The sequence below is a fragment of the Phyllobates terribilis genome, unplaced genomic scaffold, assembly GCF_046119375.1.
Source record: "Phyllobates terribilis strain yellow unplaced genomic scaffold, ASM4611937v1 Scaffold_84__1_contigs__length_6523798, whole genome shotgun sequence".
Lineage (NCBI taxonomy): Eukaryota > Metazoa > Chordata > Amphibia > Anura > Dendrobatidae > Phyllobates > Phyllobates terribilis.
The window spans coordinates 1,229,660-1,246,065 of NW_027362844.1; the positions used below are offsets into that span (position 1 = coordinate 1,229,660).

Consider the following 16,406-nt stretch of genomic DNA (forward strand, 5'->3'; position numbering starts at 1 on the left):
AGTTCAGATGAAGATGGAGGCGCTTCAGTGAAGAAAAAGAAGAAAACTGAACCATCCTTTTCCCCTTTAAGTGACTGCAGTGTGAGTCCAGCCCGGGTGTACCCTACTGCATCCGATCCCCAAGATGTGTCTTTTTTGGGGGAAGGCACAAACTACGATATCTGCACGTCCAGCGTCCTACCCCCAGAAGGGTTAGGATGATGTACAGGTGGGCATGTTGTCGTGACCTGCCACATCAAATTAATAGATGGGTGCCCCAGTTGCTCTCAGCATCTTGTCGCTAAATGTTCGGCTGATTAAATCTGAGTCGAGAAGAGTGGCAATTTTGGACTACTTGAGCAACTTGGATGCGGACGTATACTGTGTCCAGGAGTGTGGGATCTCCGATCCCTTAAGTGAAAATGCATGGCCTTTAGGTCAAAGTGTGTGGTCTGGTTCTGTATGTAATAAAAATTGTGGGGTAGGTGTTTTGGTGAAGGGTTATAGTGTTAAGATAGAAAGTTACATGGTGGTGGAGGCGGGGAGGTGTGTAATATGTAAGTTAAATTGTAGGGGGTGGAGGGTTAGGGTGGTAAATATGTATGCACCAATAGATAAAGGGGAGAGGCTGGAAATTTTTGAGAAATTATGTTTTTTTTTATCTGGCAAAATGCCAATAATTTTTGTTGGAGATTTCAATTGTGTGACGGAGGGGGATAAGATGGATGTTACAGGTAAAAGACTCAAGAGTCTTGTGGCGGATTTTTCCTTACAGGATGCTGCGGAAGTTTTTTTAGGTAATCCACCTCCTGCGACCTATAAGGCCGACAGGGGAGGCATAGAGTCTAGAATAGACCGTATCTTCTTTTCTTCACAAAATGTTATTTGTAGGAATTTCCGGCAGGAAGATGTTCCCTTCTCTGACCATGTGTGTTTGAGGGCACGTCTAGAAGGTAAGATTTCCTTTGTATATGGTGGTGGCGTGTGGAAACTTAATGTGCGTTTGCTGGAAGATAATAGGATCATGCGTGATTTTAGGCGAATGTATGTTAGGTGGAGGGATAAAAAAAGTGATTTCAGGAATGTGCTTGAGTGGTGGGACTGGATGAAGAGTGAGATTGTTTTTTTCTTTAGAAAAAGGGGCAGGAGGAAAGCAGCAATGAATAGAGCAAAATTTAATGATTTAAGCTCTAGACTGGAGTGGCTGAGGAAGTTAAGGATGATTGGAGTGGATGTGGATGTTTTGATGTGTCAAGTGAAAGAAGAGATTAAGAAATATATTGAGGGTAAAGGGAAAGAAATTATTTACCGTTCTAAGATTGAACATTTGGAGAAAAATGAGAAATGCACAAGGTTTTTTTTCAAAAAAGTTTTTGGGAAGAAAGTAGATATGGATGAGGTGGTGAATGGTGATGGGGTGTGTGTGAGTGGGAAGGATGTGATGCAGGAGGTGGTGTTGTTTTATAAGGAGTTGTATGGGGAAAAATGGGTTGATGATAGGATGTTGACTGATGCTTTGGGGTGTTTAGAAGGTTGTTTGGGTGAGGATGAACGTGAAATATTGGATGATGTAATTGTGTTGGATGAAGTTAAAAAAGTGGTGATGTCTGCGAGTAAGAATAAAACACCTGGGAAGGATGGACTGCCCGTGGAGTTATATGTTAAGGAATGGGACACGATGGGAAATGACTTATTGGAGGTGTGCCAGTATATGTTCACGGAGAATATGTTGAGTGAATCTATGAGAGATGGGGTGGTGGTTTTGGTTCATAAGAAAGGTGATAAAAAGGATTTGGGGAATTGGAGGCCAATCACCCTTTTGAATGCAGACTATAAGGTGTTTAGTAAATTGTTGGCTAGCCGGATGCGGGAAGTGATTGGCGGTGTGGTGGATGAAGATCAAGTGTGTGCAGTGCCTGGGAGAAGTATGACTGAAAATTTGGTGTTGTTGCGTGATGTGATTGGGGATTGTATGAGTCGTAAGCAGAAATGTTTGTTGTTTTCGGTTGATTTTGAAAAAGCTTTTGACCGTGTGTCACATAGCTTTATGTTTAAGGTTTTGTCTAAGATGGGTTATTCCAGGAATTTTGTAAACTGTGTTAGGAGTTTGTATTGTAATGTTTCAAGTGAATTTTTGGTGAATGGGTGGTTAAGTGAGAAAGTGAGAATTAAATCAGGAGTGCGTCAGGGGTGCCCTATGTCCCCTTTTTTGTTTATTAGTGTGATTGAAGTGTTGATGTGTATGGTTAGGAAGGATAAGGTTATGAGAGGTGTGATGATTCCTGGGAGTAATGGAAAGGATGTGAGAATTCTAGGTTACATGGATGATGTAGTGATTGTGAGTGGGAATATGGCTGCGATGAGTAGGGTAAGGTTGATATTAAGTTTGTTTTGTAGTGTCTCAGCTTTTAAGGTCAATTGGACTAAGAGTTCCTTTAAATGTTTTGGTGAGAGGAATGTACGGATGGATGGTGTGAGGTGTGAGGATGGTGCAATAAAGGTGCTTGGGATTAAGTTTAATGATGATTTGAAAGGAAATGAGAGTTGGGAAGATTGTGGGGTGAGAGTGGTGCGCAAGTTGAATTTTTGGCGAATGAGAGAATTAACTCTGACTGGGAAAGTTCTGATTATTAAGGCGGTTATTTTGCCTATTTTGTTGTTTGTTGCGAATGTATATCCTGCTGCTTTTAAGAAAATTAGGAAAACTGAGAAATTCATCTTTAATTTTCTTTGGGGAAGTCGCATGGAGAAATTGAAACGGGAATATGTCTATAAGTTATGTGTAAATGGTGGTTTGGATTTTCCAAATATTGATTTCTTTTTAGGGATTGGTTACGTGAAAATGGTGGTGGTGGTTCTAGGGAAAAGTAATAAGTGTGCTTATATGATGAAGTATTCGGCTGGATGGATGCTTTATGGCTTAAAGTGGGTCAAAAGGGATGCTAGAGTGCCTGTTGCTTTTAAGTGTCCTGTATGGTATGGTTGTGTTGAGAAATTTGTAAGGAAGTATGATTTGTTGTCCGTTAACATGAGTGATTTTAGGCAAAAGAAGAAAGTCATTAGGATGGTGCGTGAGCGTGAGGTGGTATGTAATATCAATGAGTTGAGAGGGGAGGAAGTAACCGAGATGTGGAGAAAATTAAGTATAGATGGTGTGACTAACAGACAGAGAGATATCGCTTGGATGATATTGCATGACATTTTGCCTGTTAGAGATGTGCAAAAGAAGAGGGATTTAGTTAAATCTGAGGTATGCCCGAGGGATGGATGTGGTTTGAGAGAGCATGTTAGACATATGGTATGGGATTGTGATTTTGCATATGATGTATGGAAGGGTATAGGGGGACTTTGCAAGGAATTGGTGGGTGTAAAGTATGTTAATTGGAAACTTGCTATGTTTGGGATGGGTGCATGTAGTAGAATTAAGGATAGGATTTTATGGTTGTTGGTGGTGTGTGTAATTGAAAGTTTGTGGGATGCGAGGAATTTGTTAGTTTTTAAACGGAAGAAAATGTCAGTTAATGAATGTTTGAGATTGATTCTGTCACGTATGTATGTAATATACCTCTGGGATCAGGAACGTGGAAGTATTATAGATGCTGAAGGGATCTGGAAGTTTAAAAAGTGGAGGTTTTTGGTAAAGTTTAATTCGTAGTGTATAATGTACCTGATGATAAGGTTTGGTTTTATTTTTGATTATATACCAAGTGTGATGAAAGGCTAAGTGTCAATGAAAGGCTTTTGTAAGTCGATTTGATTGAGCTTATGCTCCGGCCTATCTGATTTGGTTAAAAAAAAAAAAAAAAAAAAAATCTGTTCTTATCAGTTTAATATCTGATACGTCCCCTATCTGGGGACCATATATTAAATGGATTTTTAGAACAGGGAGATGGAAAAAGAGCTTGCTCTGTCCACTCCACGCATTGACCTGGTATTGCAGTATCTCCAGGACCGGTGCACCCCTTCTTTAATGCAGTTTCTAAAATCAGAAAGAATTGAATTCAATGTTTTTTGTTCATTTTGCTTGTTTGTCGGATTTTGGGATGGACTCTTTGGCTTTGCTTTTCTTCTCCTCATTGGATTTTTCATGTTCAAAGTTGCAGAAGCCAGATTACAAGCTCATTTTGGTTCAACTTCAGCAACTGTGCATTGCATTGCCATGTAATGTGATGCAATGCTATCTTTCTAGCTCTCCCTTTTTACTTCCTTTTGGATAAACAGACATATTAGGCAAGCATTTTGGAGCTTTCACCTAAATAACTACAGGTGGTGAGATAAGCTGCACAATATAATTGACCTTTCAGTATATTGTTGCACACACACCATCTATTTAGCAAATGCCCTTGTTATCAACAGCAGCCTTTTAAACTCACCTGAGCTAACAGGTATGTGCGCTGGTTACTCTGCTGCGCTTAAAATTTCTTTTTTGGTTTGCTACAATGCCTTTTCTGAAACGTTGTCTCCTTCTGCTGGAACACTGACTTCTTTCATTTAATGCCTGCAGACTATAAAAGAGAACCCAACCCAAAAAGTTTGGTTGATTAGTCTGTGGCATTCTGTTAAACTGTTGCTTATGGCGGTCTCTGTGAGCTTCTCAGCGACATTCAGCCAGCCAGGTATCCTGCCTGCAGTAGATGGAATGTGGCAATGGAACGCTGGCTGCGCGTGTCATAATAGGCTCTGAGCCTTTATATACCTGTGCACAGCAGCAGCCACCTTCAGTCTGCTGCTGGACAGCCAGCAGCAGCAGCAGCAGGAGAGGTATGTAATCAGGAGCCCTCCTGCTAAGGGTAGACAGCTGCTCGTTCCACCCCACCCCCCGCCTTAATTGGTTCTCCTCCCTTCCAACGGTGTTGAGGCGGGTGGGAACAGCAGGGGGTGAAGGTGCTGTGTTTAAAGAGGTGGAGTTATGCAGATCTAAAACGCGTGGATTGCAGCAGCAGCAAGCCGAAAAGTGCAGGCATGTAAGGGATCTAGAGGTTGACAACATGTCTTCTTAACGGGAGTCCAGGAGCTCATCTCCACAAATGGACTTTTCAGGATCCTTGGGTGGCTCCGTAGTTTGAAACCAATTCTGGTTATCGCTTCTCGGCCTTTTGGCTAAGATCAAGTGTAGTATCTGTTCTTATCAGTTTAATATCTGATACGTCCCCTATCTGGGGACCATATATTAAATGGATTTTTAGAACAGGGAGATGTAAAAAGAGCTTGCTCTGTCCACTCCACGCATTGACCTGGTTTTGCAGTATCTCCAGGACCGGTGCACCCCTTCTTTAATGCAGTTTCTAAAATCAGAAAGAATTGAATTCAATGTTTTTTGTTCATTTTGCTTGTTTGTCGGATTTTGGGATGGACTCTTTGGCTTTGCTTTTCTTCTCCTCATTGGATTTTTCATGTTCAAAGTTGCAGAAGCCAGATTACAAGCTCATTTTGGTTCAACTTCAGCAACTGTGCATTGCATTGCCATGTAATGTGATGCAATGCTATCTTTCTAGCTCTCCCTTTTTACTTCCTTTTGGATAAACAGACATATTAGGCAAGCATTTTGGAGCTTTCACCTAAATAACTACAGGTGGTGAGATAAGCTGCACAATATAATTGACCTTTCAGTATATTGTTGCACACACACCATCTATTTAGCAAATGCCCTTGTTATCAACAGCAGCCTTTTAAACTCACCTGAGCTAACAGGTATGTGCGCTGGTTACTCTGCTGCGCTTAAAATTTCTTTTTTGGTTTGCTACAATGCCTTTTCTGAAACGTTGTCTCCTTCTGCTGGAACACTGACTTCTTTCATTTAATGCCTGCAGACTATAAAAGAGAACCCAACCCAAAAAGTTTGGTTGATTAGTCTGTGGCATTCTGTTAAACTGTTGCTTATGGCGGTCTCTGTGAGCTTCTCAGCGACATTCAGCCAGCCAGGTATCCTGCCTGCAGTAGATGGAATGTGGCAATGGAACGCTGGCTGCGCGTGTCATAATAGGCTTTGAGCCTTTATATACCTGTGCACAGCAGCAGCCACCTTCAGTCTGCTGCTGGACAGCCAGCAGCAGCAGCAGCAGGAGAGGTATGTAATCAGGAGCCCTCCTGCTAAGGGTAGACAGCTGCTCGTTCCACCCCACCCCCCGCCTTAATTGGTTCTCCTCCCTTCCAACGGTGTTGAGGCGGGTGGGAACAGCAGGGGGTGAAGGTGCTGTGTTTAAAGAGGTGGAGTTATGCAGATCTAAAACGCGTGGATTGCAGCAGCAGCAAGCCGAAAAGTGCAGGCATGTAAGGGATCTAGAGGTTGACAACATGTCTTCTTAACGGGAGTCCAGGAGCTCATCTCCACAAATGGACTTTTCAGGATCCTTGGGTGGCTCCGTAGTTTGAAACCAATTCTGGTTATCGCTTCTCGGCCTTTTGGCTAAGATCAAGTGTAGTATCTGTTCTTATCAGTTTAATATCTGATACGTCCCCTATCTGGGGACCATATATTAAATGGATTTTTAGAACAGGGAGATGGAAAAAGAGCTTGCTCTGTCCACTCCACGCATTGACCTGGTATTGCAGTATCTCCAGGACCGGTGCACCCCTTCTTTAATGCAGTTTCTAAAATCAGAAAGAATTGAATTCAATGTTTTTTGTTCATTTTGCTTGTTTGTCGGATTTTGGGATGGACTCTTTGGCTTTGCTTTTCTTCTCCTCATTGGATTTTTCATGTTCAAAGTTGCAGAAGCCAGATTACAAGCTCATTTTGGTTCAACTTCAGCAACTGTGCATTGCATTGCCATGTAATGTGATGCAATGCTATCTTTCTAGCTCTCCCTTTTTACTTCCTTTTGGATAAACAGACATATTAGGCAAGCATTTTGGAGCTTTCACCTAAATAACTACAGGTGGTGAGATAAGCTGCACAATATAATTGACCTTTCAGTATATTGTTGCACACACACCATCTATTTAGCAAATGCCCTTGTTATCAACAGCAGCCTTTTAAACTCACCTGAGCTAACAGGTATGTGCGCTGGTTACTCTGCTGCACTTAAAATTTCTTTTTTGGTTTGCTACAATGCCTTTTCTGAAACGTTGTCTCCTTCTGCTGGAACACTGACTTCTTTCATTTAATGCCTGCAGACTATAAAAGAGAACCCAACCCAAAAAGTTTGGTTGATTAGTCTGTGGCATTCTGTTAAACTGTTGCTTATGGCGGTCTCTGTGAGCTTCTCAGCGACATTCAGCCAGCCAGGTATCCTGCCTGCAGTAGATGGAATGTGGCAATGGAACGCTGGCTGCGCGTGTCATAATAGGCTCTGAGCCTTTATATACCTGTGCACAGCAGCAGCCACCTTCAGACTGCTGCTGGACAGCCAGCAGCAGCAGCAGCAGGAGAGGTATGTAATCAGGAGCCCTCCTGCTAAGGGTAGACAGCTGCTCGTTCCACCCCACCCCCCCGCCTTAATTGGTTCTCCTCCCTTCCAACGGTGTTGAGGCGGGTGGGAACAGCAGGGGGTGAAGGTGCTGTGTTTAAAGAGGTGGAGTTATGCAGATCTAAAACGCGTGGATTGCAGCAGCAGCAAGCCGAAAAGTGCAGGCATGTAAGGGATCTAGAGGTTGACAACATGTCTTCTTAACGGGAGTCCAGGAGCTCATCTCCACAAATGGACTTTTCAGGATCCTTGGGTGGCTCCGTAGTTTGAAACCAATTCTGGTTATCGCTTCTCGGCCTTTTGGCTAAGATCAAGTGTAGTATCTGTTCTTATCAGTTTAATATCTGATACGTCCCCTATCTGGGGACCATATATTAAATGGATTTTTAGAACAGGGAGATGGAAAAAGAGCTTGCTCTGTCCACTCCACGCATTGACCTGGTATTGCAGTATCTCCAGGACCGGTGCACCCCTTCTTTAATGCAGTTTCTAAAATCAGAAAGAATTGAATTCAATGTTTTTTGTTCATTTTGCTTGTTTGTCAGATTTTGGGATGGACTCTTTGGCTTTGCTTTTCTTCTCCTCATTGGATTTTTCATGTTCAAAGTTGCAGAAGCCAGATTACAAGCTCATTTTGGTTCAACTTCAGCAACTGTGCATTGCATTGCCATGTAATGTGATGCAATGCTATCTTTCTAGCTCTCCCTTTTTACTTCCTTTTGGATAAACAGACATATTAGGCAAGCATTTTGGAGCTTTCACCTAAATAACTACAGGTGGTGAGATAAGCTGCACAATATAATTGACCTTTCAGTATATTGTTGCACACACACCATCTATTTAGCAAATGCCCTTGTTATCAACAGCAGCCTTTTAAACTCACCTGAGCTAACAGGTATGTGCGCTGGTTACTCTGCTGCGCTTAAAATTTCTTTTTTGGTTTGCTACAATGCCTTTTCTGAAACGTTGTCTCCTTCTGCTGGAACACTGACTTCTTTCATTTAATGCCTGCAGACTATAAAAGAGAACCCAACCCAAAAAGTTTGGTTGATTAGTCTGTGGCATTCTGTTAAACTGTTGCTTATGGCGGTCTCTGTGAGCTTCTCAGCGACATTCAGCCAGCCAGGTATCCTGCCTGCAGTAGATGGAATGTGGCAATGGAACGCTGGCTGCGCGTGTCATAATAGGCTCTGAGCCTTTATATACCTGTGCACAGCAGCAGCCACCTTCAGTCTGCTGCTGGACAGCCAGCAGCAGCAGGAGAGGTATGTAATCAGGAGCCCTCCTGCTAAGGGTAGACAGCTGCTCGTTCCACCCCACCCCCCGCCTTAATTGGTTCTCCTCCCTTCCAACGGTGTTGAGGCGGGTGGGAACAGCAGGGGGTGAAGGTGCTGTGTTTAAAGAGGTGGAGTTATGCAGATCTAAAACGCGTGGATTGCAGCAGCAGCAAGCCGAAAAGTGCAGGCATGTAAGGGATCTAGAGGTTGACAACATGTCTTCTTAACGGGAGTCCAGGAGCTCATCTCCACAAATGGACTTTTCAGGATCCTTGGGTGGCTCCGTAGTTTGAAACCAATTCTGGTTATCGCTTCTCGGCCTTTTGGCTGAGATCAAGTGTAGTATCTGTTCTTATCAGTTTAATATCTGATACGTCCCCTATCTGGGGACCATATATTAAATGGATTTTTAGAACAGGGAGATGGAAAAAGAGCTTGCTCTGTCCACTCCACGCATTGACCTGGTATTGCAGTATCTCCAGGACCGGTGCACCCCTTCTTTAATGCAGTTTCTAAAATCAGAAAGAATTGAATTCAATGTTTTTTGTTCATTTTGCTTGTTTGTCGGATTTTGGGATGGACTCTTTGGCTTTGCTTTTCTTCTCCTCATTGGATTTTTCATGTTCAAAGTTGCAGAAGCCAGATTACAAGCTCATTTTGGTTCAACTTCAGCAACTGTGCATTGCATTGCCATGTAATGTGATGCAATGCTATCTTTCTAGCTCTCCCTTTTTACTTCCTTTTGGATAAACAGACATATTAGGCAAGCATTTTGGAGCTTTCACCTAAATAACTACAGGTGGTGAGATAAGCTGCACAATATAATTGACCTTTCAGTATATTGTTGCACACACACCATCTATTTAGCAAATGCCCTTGTTATCAACAGCAGCCTTTTAAACTCACCTGAGCTAACAGGTATGTGCGCTGGTTACTCTGCTGCGCTTAAAATTTCTTTTTTGGTTTGCTACAATGCCTTTTCTGAAACGTTGTCTCCTTCTGCTGGAACACTGACTTCTTTCATTTAATGCCTGCAGACTATAAAAGAGAACCCAACCCAAAAAGTTTGGTTGATTAGTCTGTGGCATTCTGTTAAACTGTTGCTTATGGCGGTCTCTGTGAGCTTCTCAGCGACATTCAGCCAGCCAGGTATCCTGCCTGCAGTAGATGGAATGTGGCAATGGAACGCTGGCTGCGCGTGTCATAATAGGCTCTGAGCCTTTATATACCTGTGCACAGCAGCAGCCACCTTCAGTCTGCTGCTGGACAGCCAGCAGCAGCAGCAGCAGGAGAGGTATGTAATCAGGAGCCCTCCTGCTAAGGGTAGACAGCTGCTCGTTCCACCCCACCCCCCGCCTTAATTGGTTCTCCTCCCTTCCAACGGTGTTGAGGCGGGTGGGAACAGCAGGGGGTGAAGGTGCTGTGTTTAAAGAGGTGGAGTTATGCAGATCTAAAACGCGTGGATTGCAGCAGCAGCAAGCCGAAAAGTGCAGGCATGTAAGGGATCTAGAGGTTGACAACATGTCTTCTTAACGGGAGTCCAGGAGCTCATCTCCACAAATGGACTTTTCAGGATCCTTGGGTGGCTCCGTAGTTTGAAACCAATTCTGGTTATCGCTTCTCGGCCTTTTGGCTAAGATCAAGTGTAGTATCTGTTCTTATCAGTTTAATATCTGATACGTCCCCTATCTGGGGACCATATATTAAATGGATTTTTAGAACAGGGAGATGGAAAAAGAGCTTGCTCTGTCCACTCCACGCATTGACCTGGTATTGCAGTATCTCCAGGACCGGTGCACCCCTTCTTTAATGCAGTTTCTAAAATCAGAAAGAATTGAATTCAATGTTTTTTGTTCATTTTGCTTGTTTGTCGGATTTTGGGATGGACTCTTTGGCTTTGCTTTTCTTCTCCTCATTGGATTTTTCATGTTCAAAGTTGCAGAAGCCAGATTACAAGCTCATTTTGGTTCAACTTCAGCAACTGTGCATTGCATTGCCATGTAATGTGATGCAATGCTATCTTTCTAGCTCTCCCTTTTTACTTCCTTTTGGATAAACAGACATATTAGGCAAGCATTTTGGAGCTTTCACCTAAATAACTACAGGTGGTGAGATAAGCTGCACAATATAATTGACCTTTCAGTATATTGTTGCACACACACCATCTATTTAGCAAATACCCTTGTTATCAACAGCAGCCTTTTAAACTCACCTGAGCTAACAGGTATGTGCGCTGGTTACTCTGCTGCGCTTAAAATTTCTTTTTTGGTTTGCTACAATGCCTTTTCTGAAACGTTGTCTCCTTCTGCTGGAACACTGACTTCTTTCATTTAATGCCTGCAGACTATAAAAGAGAACCCAACCCAAAAAGTTTGGTTGATTAGTCTGTGGCATTCTGTTAAACTGTTGCTTATGGCGGTCTCTGTGAGCTTCTCAGCGACATTCAGCCAGCCAGGTATCCTGCCTGCAGTAGATGGAATGTGGCAATGGAACGCTGGCTGCGCGTGTCATAATAGGCTCTGAGCCTTTATATACCTGTGCACAGCAGCAGCCACCTTCAGTCTGCTGCTGGACAGCCAGCAGCAGCAGCAGCAGGAGAGGTATGTAATCAGGAGCCCTCCTGCTAAGGGTAGACAGCTGCTCGTTCCACCCCACCCCCCGCCTTAATTGGTTCTCCTCCCTTCCAACGGTGTTGAGGCGGGTGGGAACAGCAGGGGGTGAAGGTGCTGTGTTTAAAGAGGTGGAGTTATGCAGATCTAAAACGCGTGGATTGCAGCAGCAGCAAGCCGAAAAGTGCAGGCATGTAAGGGATCTAGAGGTTGACAACATGTCTTCTTAACGGGAGTCCAGGAGCTCATCTCCACAAATGGACTTTTCAGGATCCTTGGGTGGCTCCGTAGTTTGAAACCAATTCTGGTTATCGCTTCTCGGCCTTTTGGCTAAGATCAAGTGTAGTATCTGTTCTTATCAGTTTAATATCTGATACGTCCCCTATCTGGGGACCATATATTAAATGGATTTTTAGAACAGGGAGATGGAAAAAGAGCTTGCTCTGTCCACTCCACGCATTGACCTGGTATTGCAGTATCTCCAGGACCGGTGCACCCCTTCTTTAATGCAGTTTCTAAAATCAGAAAGAATTGAATTCAATGTTTTTTGTTCATTTTGCTTGTTTGTCGGATTTTGGGATGGACTCTTTGGCTTTGCTTTTCTTCTCCTCATTGGATTTTTCATGTTCAAAGTTGCAGAAGCCAGATTACAAGCTCATTTTGGTTCAACTTCAGCAACTGTGCATTGCATTGCCATGTAATGTGATGCGATGCTATCTTTCTAGCTCTCCCTTTTTACTTCCTTTTGGATAAACAGACATATTAGGCAAGCATTTTGGAGCTTTCACCTAAATAACTACAGGTGGTGAGATAAGCTGCACAATATAATTGACCTTTCAGTATATTGTTGCACACACACCATCTATTTAGCAAATGCCCTTGTTATCAACAGCAGCCTTTTAAACTCACCTGAGCTAACAGGTATGTGCGCTGGTTACTCTGCTGCGCTTAAAATTTCTTTTTTGGTTTGCTACAATGCCTTTTCTGAAACGTTGTCTCCTTCTGCTGGAACACTGACTTCTTTCATTTAATGCCTGCAGACTATAAAAGAGAACCCAACCCAAAAAGTTTGGTTGATTAGTCTGTGGCATTCTGTTAAACTGTTGCTTATGGCGGTCTCTGTGAGCTTCTCAGCGACATTCAGCCAGCCAGGTATCCTGCCTGCAGTAGATGGAATGTGGCAATGGAGCGCTGGCTGCGCGTGTCATAATAGGCTCTGAGCCTTTATATACCTGTGCACAGCAGCAGCCACCTTCAGTCTGCTGCTGGACAGCCAGCAGCAGCAGCAGCAGGAGAGGTATGTAATCAGGAGCCCTCCTGCTAAGGGTAGACAGCTGCTCGTTCCACCCCACCCCCCGCCTTAATTGGTTCTCCTCCCTTCCAACGGTGTTGAGGCGGGTGGGAACAGCAGGGGGTGAAGGTGCTGTGTTTAAAGAGGTGGAGTTATGCAGATCTAAAACGCGTGGATTGCAGCAGCAGCAAGCCGAAAAGTGCAGGCATGTAAGGGATCTAGAGGTTGACAACATGTCTTCTTAACGGGAGTCCAGGAGCTCATCTCCACAAATGGACTTTTCAGGATCCTTGGGTGGCTCCGTAGTTTGAAACCAATTCTGGTTATCGCTTCTCGGCCTTTTGGCTAAGATCAAGTGTAGTATCTGTTCTTATCAGTTTAATATCTGATACGTCCCCTATCTGGGGACCATATATTAAATGGATTTTTAGAACAGGGAGATGGAAAAAGAGCTTGCTCTGTCCACTCCACGCATTGACCTGGTATTGCAGTATCTCCAGGACCGGTGCACCCCTTCTTTAATGCAGTTTCTAAAATCAGAAAGAATTGAATTCAATGTTTTTTGTTCATTTTGCTTGTTTGTCGGATTTTGGGATGGACTCTTTGGCTTTGCTTTTCTTCTCCTCATTGGATTTTTCATGTTCAAAGTTGCAGAAGCCAGATTACAAGCTCATTTTGGTTCAACTTCAGCAACTGTGCATTGCATTGCCATGTAATGTGATGCAATGCTATCTTTCTAGCTCTCCCTTTTTACTTCCTTTTGGATAAACAGACATATTAGGCAAGCATTTTGGAGCTTTCACCTAAATAACTACAGGTGGTGAGATAAGCTGCACAATATAATTGACCTTTCAGTATATTGTTGCACACACACCATCTATTTAGCAAATGCCCTTGTTATCAACAGCAGCCTTTTAAACTCACCTGAGCTAACAGGTATGTGCGCTGGTTACTCTGCTGCGCTTAAAATTTCTTTTTTGGTTTGCTACAATGCCTTTTCTGAAACGTTGTCTCCTTCTGCTGGAACACTGACTTCTTTCATTTAATGCCTGCAGACTATAAAAGAGAACCCAACCCAAAAAGTTTGGTTGATTAGTCTGTGGCATTCTGTTAAACTGTTGCTTATGGCGGTCTCTGTGAGCTTCTCAGCGACATTCAGCCAGCCAGGTATCCTGCCTGCAGTAGATGGAATGTGGCAATGGAACGCTGGCTGCGCGTGTCATAATAGGCTCTGAGCCTTTATATACCTGTGCACAGCAGCAGCCACCTTCAGTCTGCTGCTGGACAGCCAGCAGCAGCAGCAGCAGCAGGAGAGGTATGTAATCAGGAGCCCTCCTGCTAAGGGTAGACAGCTGCTCGTTCCACCCCACCCCCCGCCTTAATTGGTTCTCCTCCCTTCCAACGGTGTTGAGGCGGGTGGGAACAGCAGGGGGTGAAGGTGCTGTGTTTAAAGAGGTGGAGTTATGCAGATCTAAAACGCGTGGATTGCAGCAGCAGCAAGCCGAAAAGTGCAGGCATGTAAGGGATCTAGAGGTTGACAACATGTCTTCTTAACGGGAGTCCAGGAGCTCATCTCCACAAATGGACTTTTCAGGATCCTTGGGTGGCTCCGTAGTTTGAAACCAATTCTGGTTATCGCTTCTCGGCCTTTTGGCTAAGATCAAGTGTAGTATCTGTTCTTATCAGTTTAATATCTGATACGTCCCCTATCTGGGGACCATATATTAAATGGATTTTTAGAACAGGGAGATGGAAAAAGAGCTTGCTCTGTCCACTCCACGCATTGACCTGGTATTGCAGTATCTCCAGGACCGGTGCACCCCTTCTTTAATGCAGTTTCTAAAATCAGAAAGAATTGAATTCAATGTTTTTTGTTCATTTTGCTTGTTTGTCGGATTTTGGGATGGACTCTTTGGCTTTGCTTTTCTTCTCCTCATTGGATTTTTCATGTTCAAAGTTGCAGAAGCCAGATTACAAGCTCATTTTGGTTCAACTTCAGCAACTGTGCATTGCATTGCCATGTAATGTGATGCAATGCTATCTTTCTAGCTCTCCCTTTTTACTTCCTTTTGGATAAACAGACATATTAGGCAAGCATTTTGGAGCTTTCACCTAAATAACTACAGGTGGTGAGATAAGCTGCACAATATAATTGACCTTTCAGTATATTGTTGCACACACACCATCTATTTAGCAAATGCCCTTGTTATCAACAGCAGCCTTTTAAACTCACCTGAGCTAACAGGTATGTGCGCTGGTTACTCTGCTGCGCTTAAAATTTCTTTTTTGGTTTGCTACAATGCCTTTTCTGAAACGTTGTCTCCTTCTGCTGGAACACTGACTTCTTTCATTTAATGCCTGCAGACTATAAAAGAGAACCCAACCCAAAAAGTTTGGTTGATTAGTCTGTGGCATTCTGTTAAACTGTTGCTTATGGCGGTCTCTGTGAGCTTCTCAGCGACATTCAGCCAGCCAGGTATCCTGCCTGCAGTAGATGGAATGTGGCAATGGAACGCTGGCTGCGCGTGTCATAATAGGCTCTGAGCCTTTATATACCTGTGCACAGCAGCAGCCACCTTCAGTCTGCTGCTGGACAGCCAGCAGCAGCAGCAGCAGGAGAGGTATGTAATCAGGAGCCCTCCTGCTAAGGGTAGAAAGCTGCTCGTTACACCCCACCCCCCGCCTTAATTGGTTCTCCTCCCTTCCAACGGTGTTGAGGCGGGTGGGAACAGCAGGGGGTGAAGGTGCTGTGTTTAAAGAGGTGGAGTTATGCAGATCTAAAACGCGTGGATTGCAGCAGCAGCAAGCCGAAAAGTGCAGGCATGTAAGGGATCTAGAGGTTGACAACATGTCTTCTTAACGGGAGTCCAGGAGCTCATCTCCACAAATGGACTTTTCAGGATTCTTGGGTGGCTCCGTAGTTTGAAACCAATTCTGGTTATCGCTTCTCGGCCTTTTGGCTAAGATCAAGTGTAGTATCTGTTCTTATCAGTTTAATATCTGATACGTCCCCTATCTGGGGACCATATATTAAATGGATTTTTAGAACAGGGAGATGGAAAAAGAGCTTGCTCTGTCCACTCCACGCATTGACCTGGTATTGCAGTATCTCCAGGACCGGTGCACCCCTTCTTTAATGCAGTTTCTAAAATCAGAAAGAATTGAATTCAATGTTTTTTGTTCATTTTGCTTGTTTGTCGGATTTTGGGATGGACTCTTTGGCTTTGCTTTTCTTCTCCTCATTGGATTTTTCATGTTCAAAGTTGCAGAAGCCAGATTACAAGCTCATTTTGGTTCAACTTCAGCAACTGTGCATTGCATTGCCATGTAATGTGATGCAATGCTATCTTTCTAGCTCTCCCTTTTTACTTCCTTTTGGATAAACAGACATATTAGGCAAGCATTTTGGAGCTTTCACCTAAATAACTACAGGTGGTGAGATAAGCTGCACAATATAATTGACCTTTCAGTATATTGTTGCACACACACCATCTATTTAGCAAATGCCCTTGTTATCAACAGCAGCCTTTTAAACTCACCTGAGCTAACAGGTATGTGCGCTGGTTACTCTGCTGCGCTTAAAATTTCTTTTTTGGTTTGCTACAATGCCTTTTCTGAAACGTTGTCTCCTTCTGCTGGAACACTGACTTCTTTCATTTAATGCCTGCAGACTATAAAAGAGAACCCAACCCAAAAAGTTTGGTTGATTAGTCTGTGGCATTCTGTTAAACTGTTGCTTATGGCGGTCTCTGTGAGCTTCTCAGCGACATTCAGCCAGCCAGGTATCCTGCCTGCAGTAGATGGAATGTGGCAATGGAACGCTGGCTGCGCGTGTCATAAT

The 16,406-nt window shown here is 43.6% G+C and overlaps 10 non-coding genes across 10 annotated transcripts; all 10 read left to right on the forward strand.

The window, feature by feature from the left end:
- The first annotated feature begins 3,756 nt into the window (after positions 1-3,756).
- LOC141197560 (U2 spliceosomal RNA) lies at positions 3,757-3,944 on the forward strand. The gene has a single exon (XR_012269807.1). It is a non-coding gene; the product is annotated as a U2 spliceosomal RNA (small nuclear RNA).
- Positions 3,945-5,059: 1,115 nt separating this feature from the next.
- On the forward strand, positions 5,060-5,250 carry LOC141197493 (U2 spliceosomal RNA). The gene has a single exon (XR_012269744.1). It is a non-coding gene; the product is annotated as a U2 spliceosomal RNA (small nuclear RNA).
- Positions 5,251-6,365: 1,115 nt separating this feature from the next.
- On the forward strand, positions 6,366-6,556 carry LOC141197410 (U2 spliceosomal RNA). Its single transcript, XR_012269666.1, has one exon. It is a non-coding gene; the product is annotated as a U2 spliceosomal RNA (small nuclear RNA).
- Positions 6,557-7,672: 1,116 nt separating this feature from the next.
- On the forward strand, positions 7,673-7,863 carry LOC141197411 (U2 spliceosomal RNA). Its single transcript, XR_012269667.1, has one exon. It is a non-coding gene; the product is annotated as a U2 spliceosomal RNA (small nuclear RNA).
- Positions 7,864-8,972: 1,109 nt separating this feature from the next.
- Positions 8,973-9,163, forward strand: LOC141197495 (U2 spliceosomal RNA). Its single transcript, XR_012269746.1, has one exon. It is a non-coding gene; the product is annotated as a U2 spliceosomal RNA (small nuclear RNA).
- A 1,115-nt stretch (positions 9,164-10,278) lies between these two features.
- Positions 10,279-10,469, forward strand: LOC141197413 (U2 spliceosomal RNA). Its single transcript, XR_012269669.1, has one exon. It is a non-coding gene; the product is annotated as a U2 spliceosomal RNA (small nuclear RNA).
- A 1,115-nt stretch (positions 10,470-11,584) lies between these two features.
- LOC141197414 (U2 spliceosomal RNA) lies at positions 11,585-11,775 on the forward strand. Its single transcript, XR_012269670.1, has one exon. It is a non-coding gene; the product is annotated as a U2 spliceosomal RNA (small nuclear RNA).
- Positions 11,776-12,890: 1,115 nt separating this feature from the next.
- LOC141197415 (U2 spliceosomal RNA) lies at positions 12,891-13,081 on the forward strand. The gene has a single exon (XR_012269671.1). It is a non-coding gene; the product is annotated as a U2 spliceosomal RNA (small nuclear RNA).
- Positions 13,082-14,199: 1,118 nt separating this feature from the next.
- LOC141197416 (U2 spliceosomal RNA) lies at positions 14,200-14,390 on the forward strand. Its single transcript, XR_012269672.1, has one exon. It is a non-coding gene; the product is annotated as a U2 spliceosomal RNA (small nuclear RNA).
- Positions 14,391-15,505: 1,115 nt separating this feature from the next.
- On the forward strand, positions 15,506-15,696 carry LOC141197417 (U2 spliceosomal RNA). The gene has a single exon (XR_012269673.1). It is a non-coding gene; the product is annotated as a U2 spliceosomal RNA (small nuclear RNA).
- Positions 15,697-16,406: the final 710 nt, after the last annotated feature.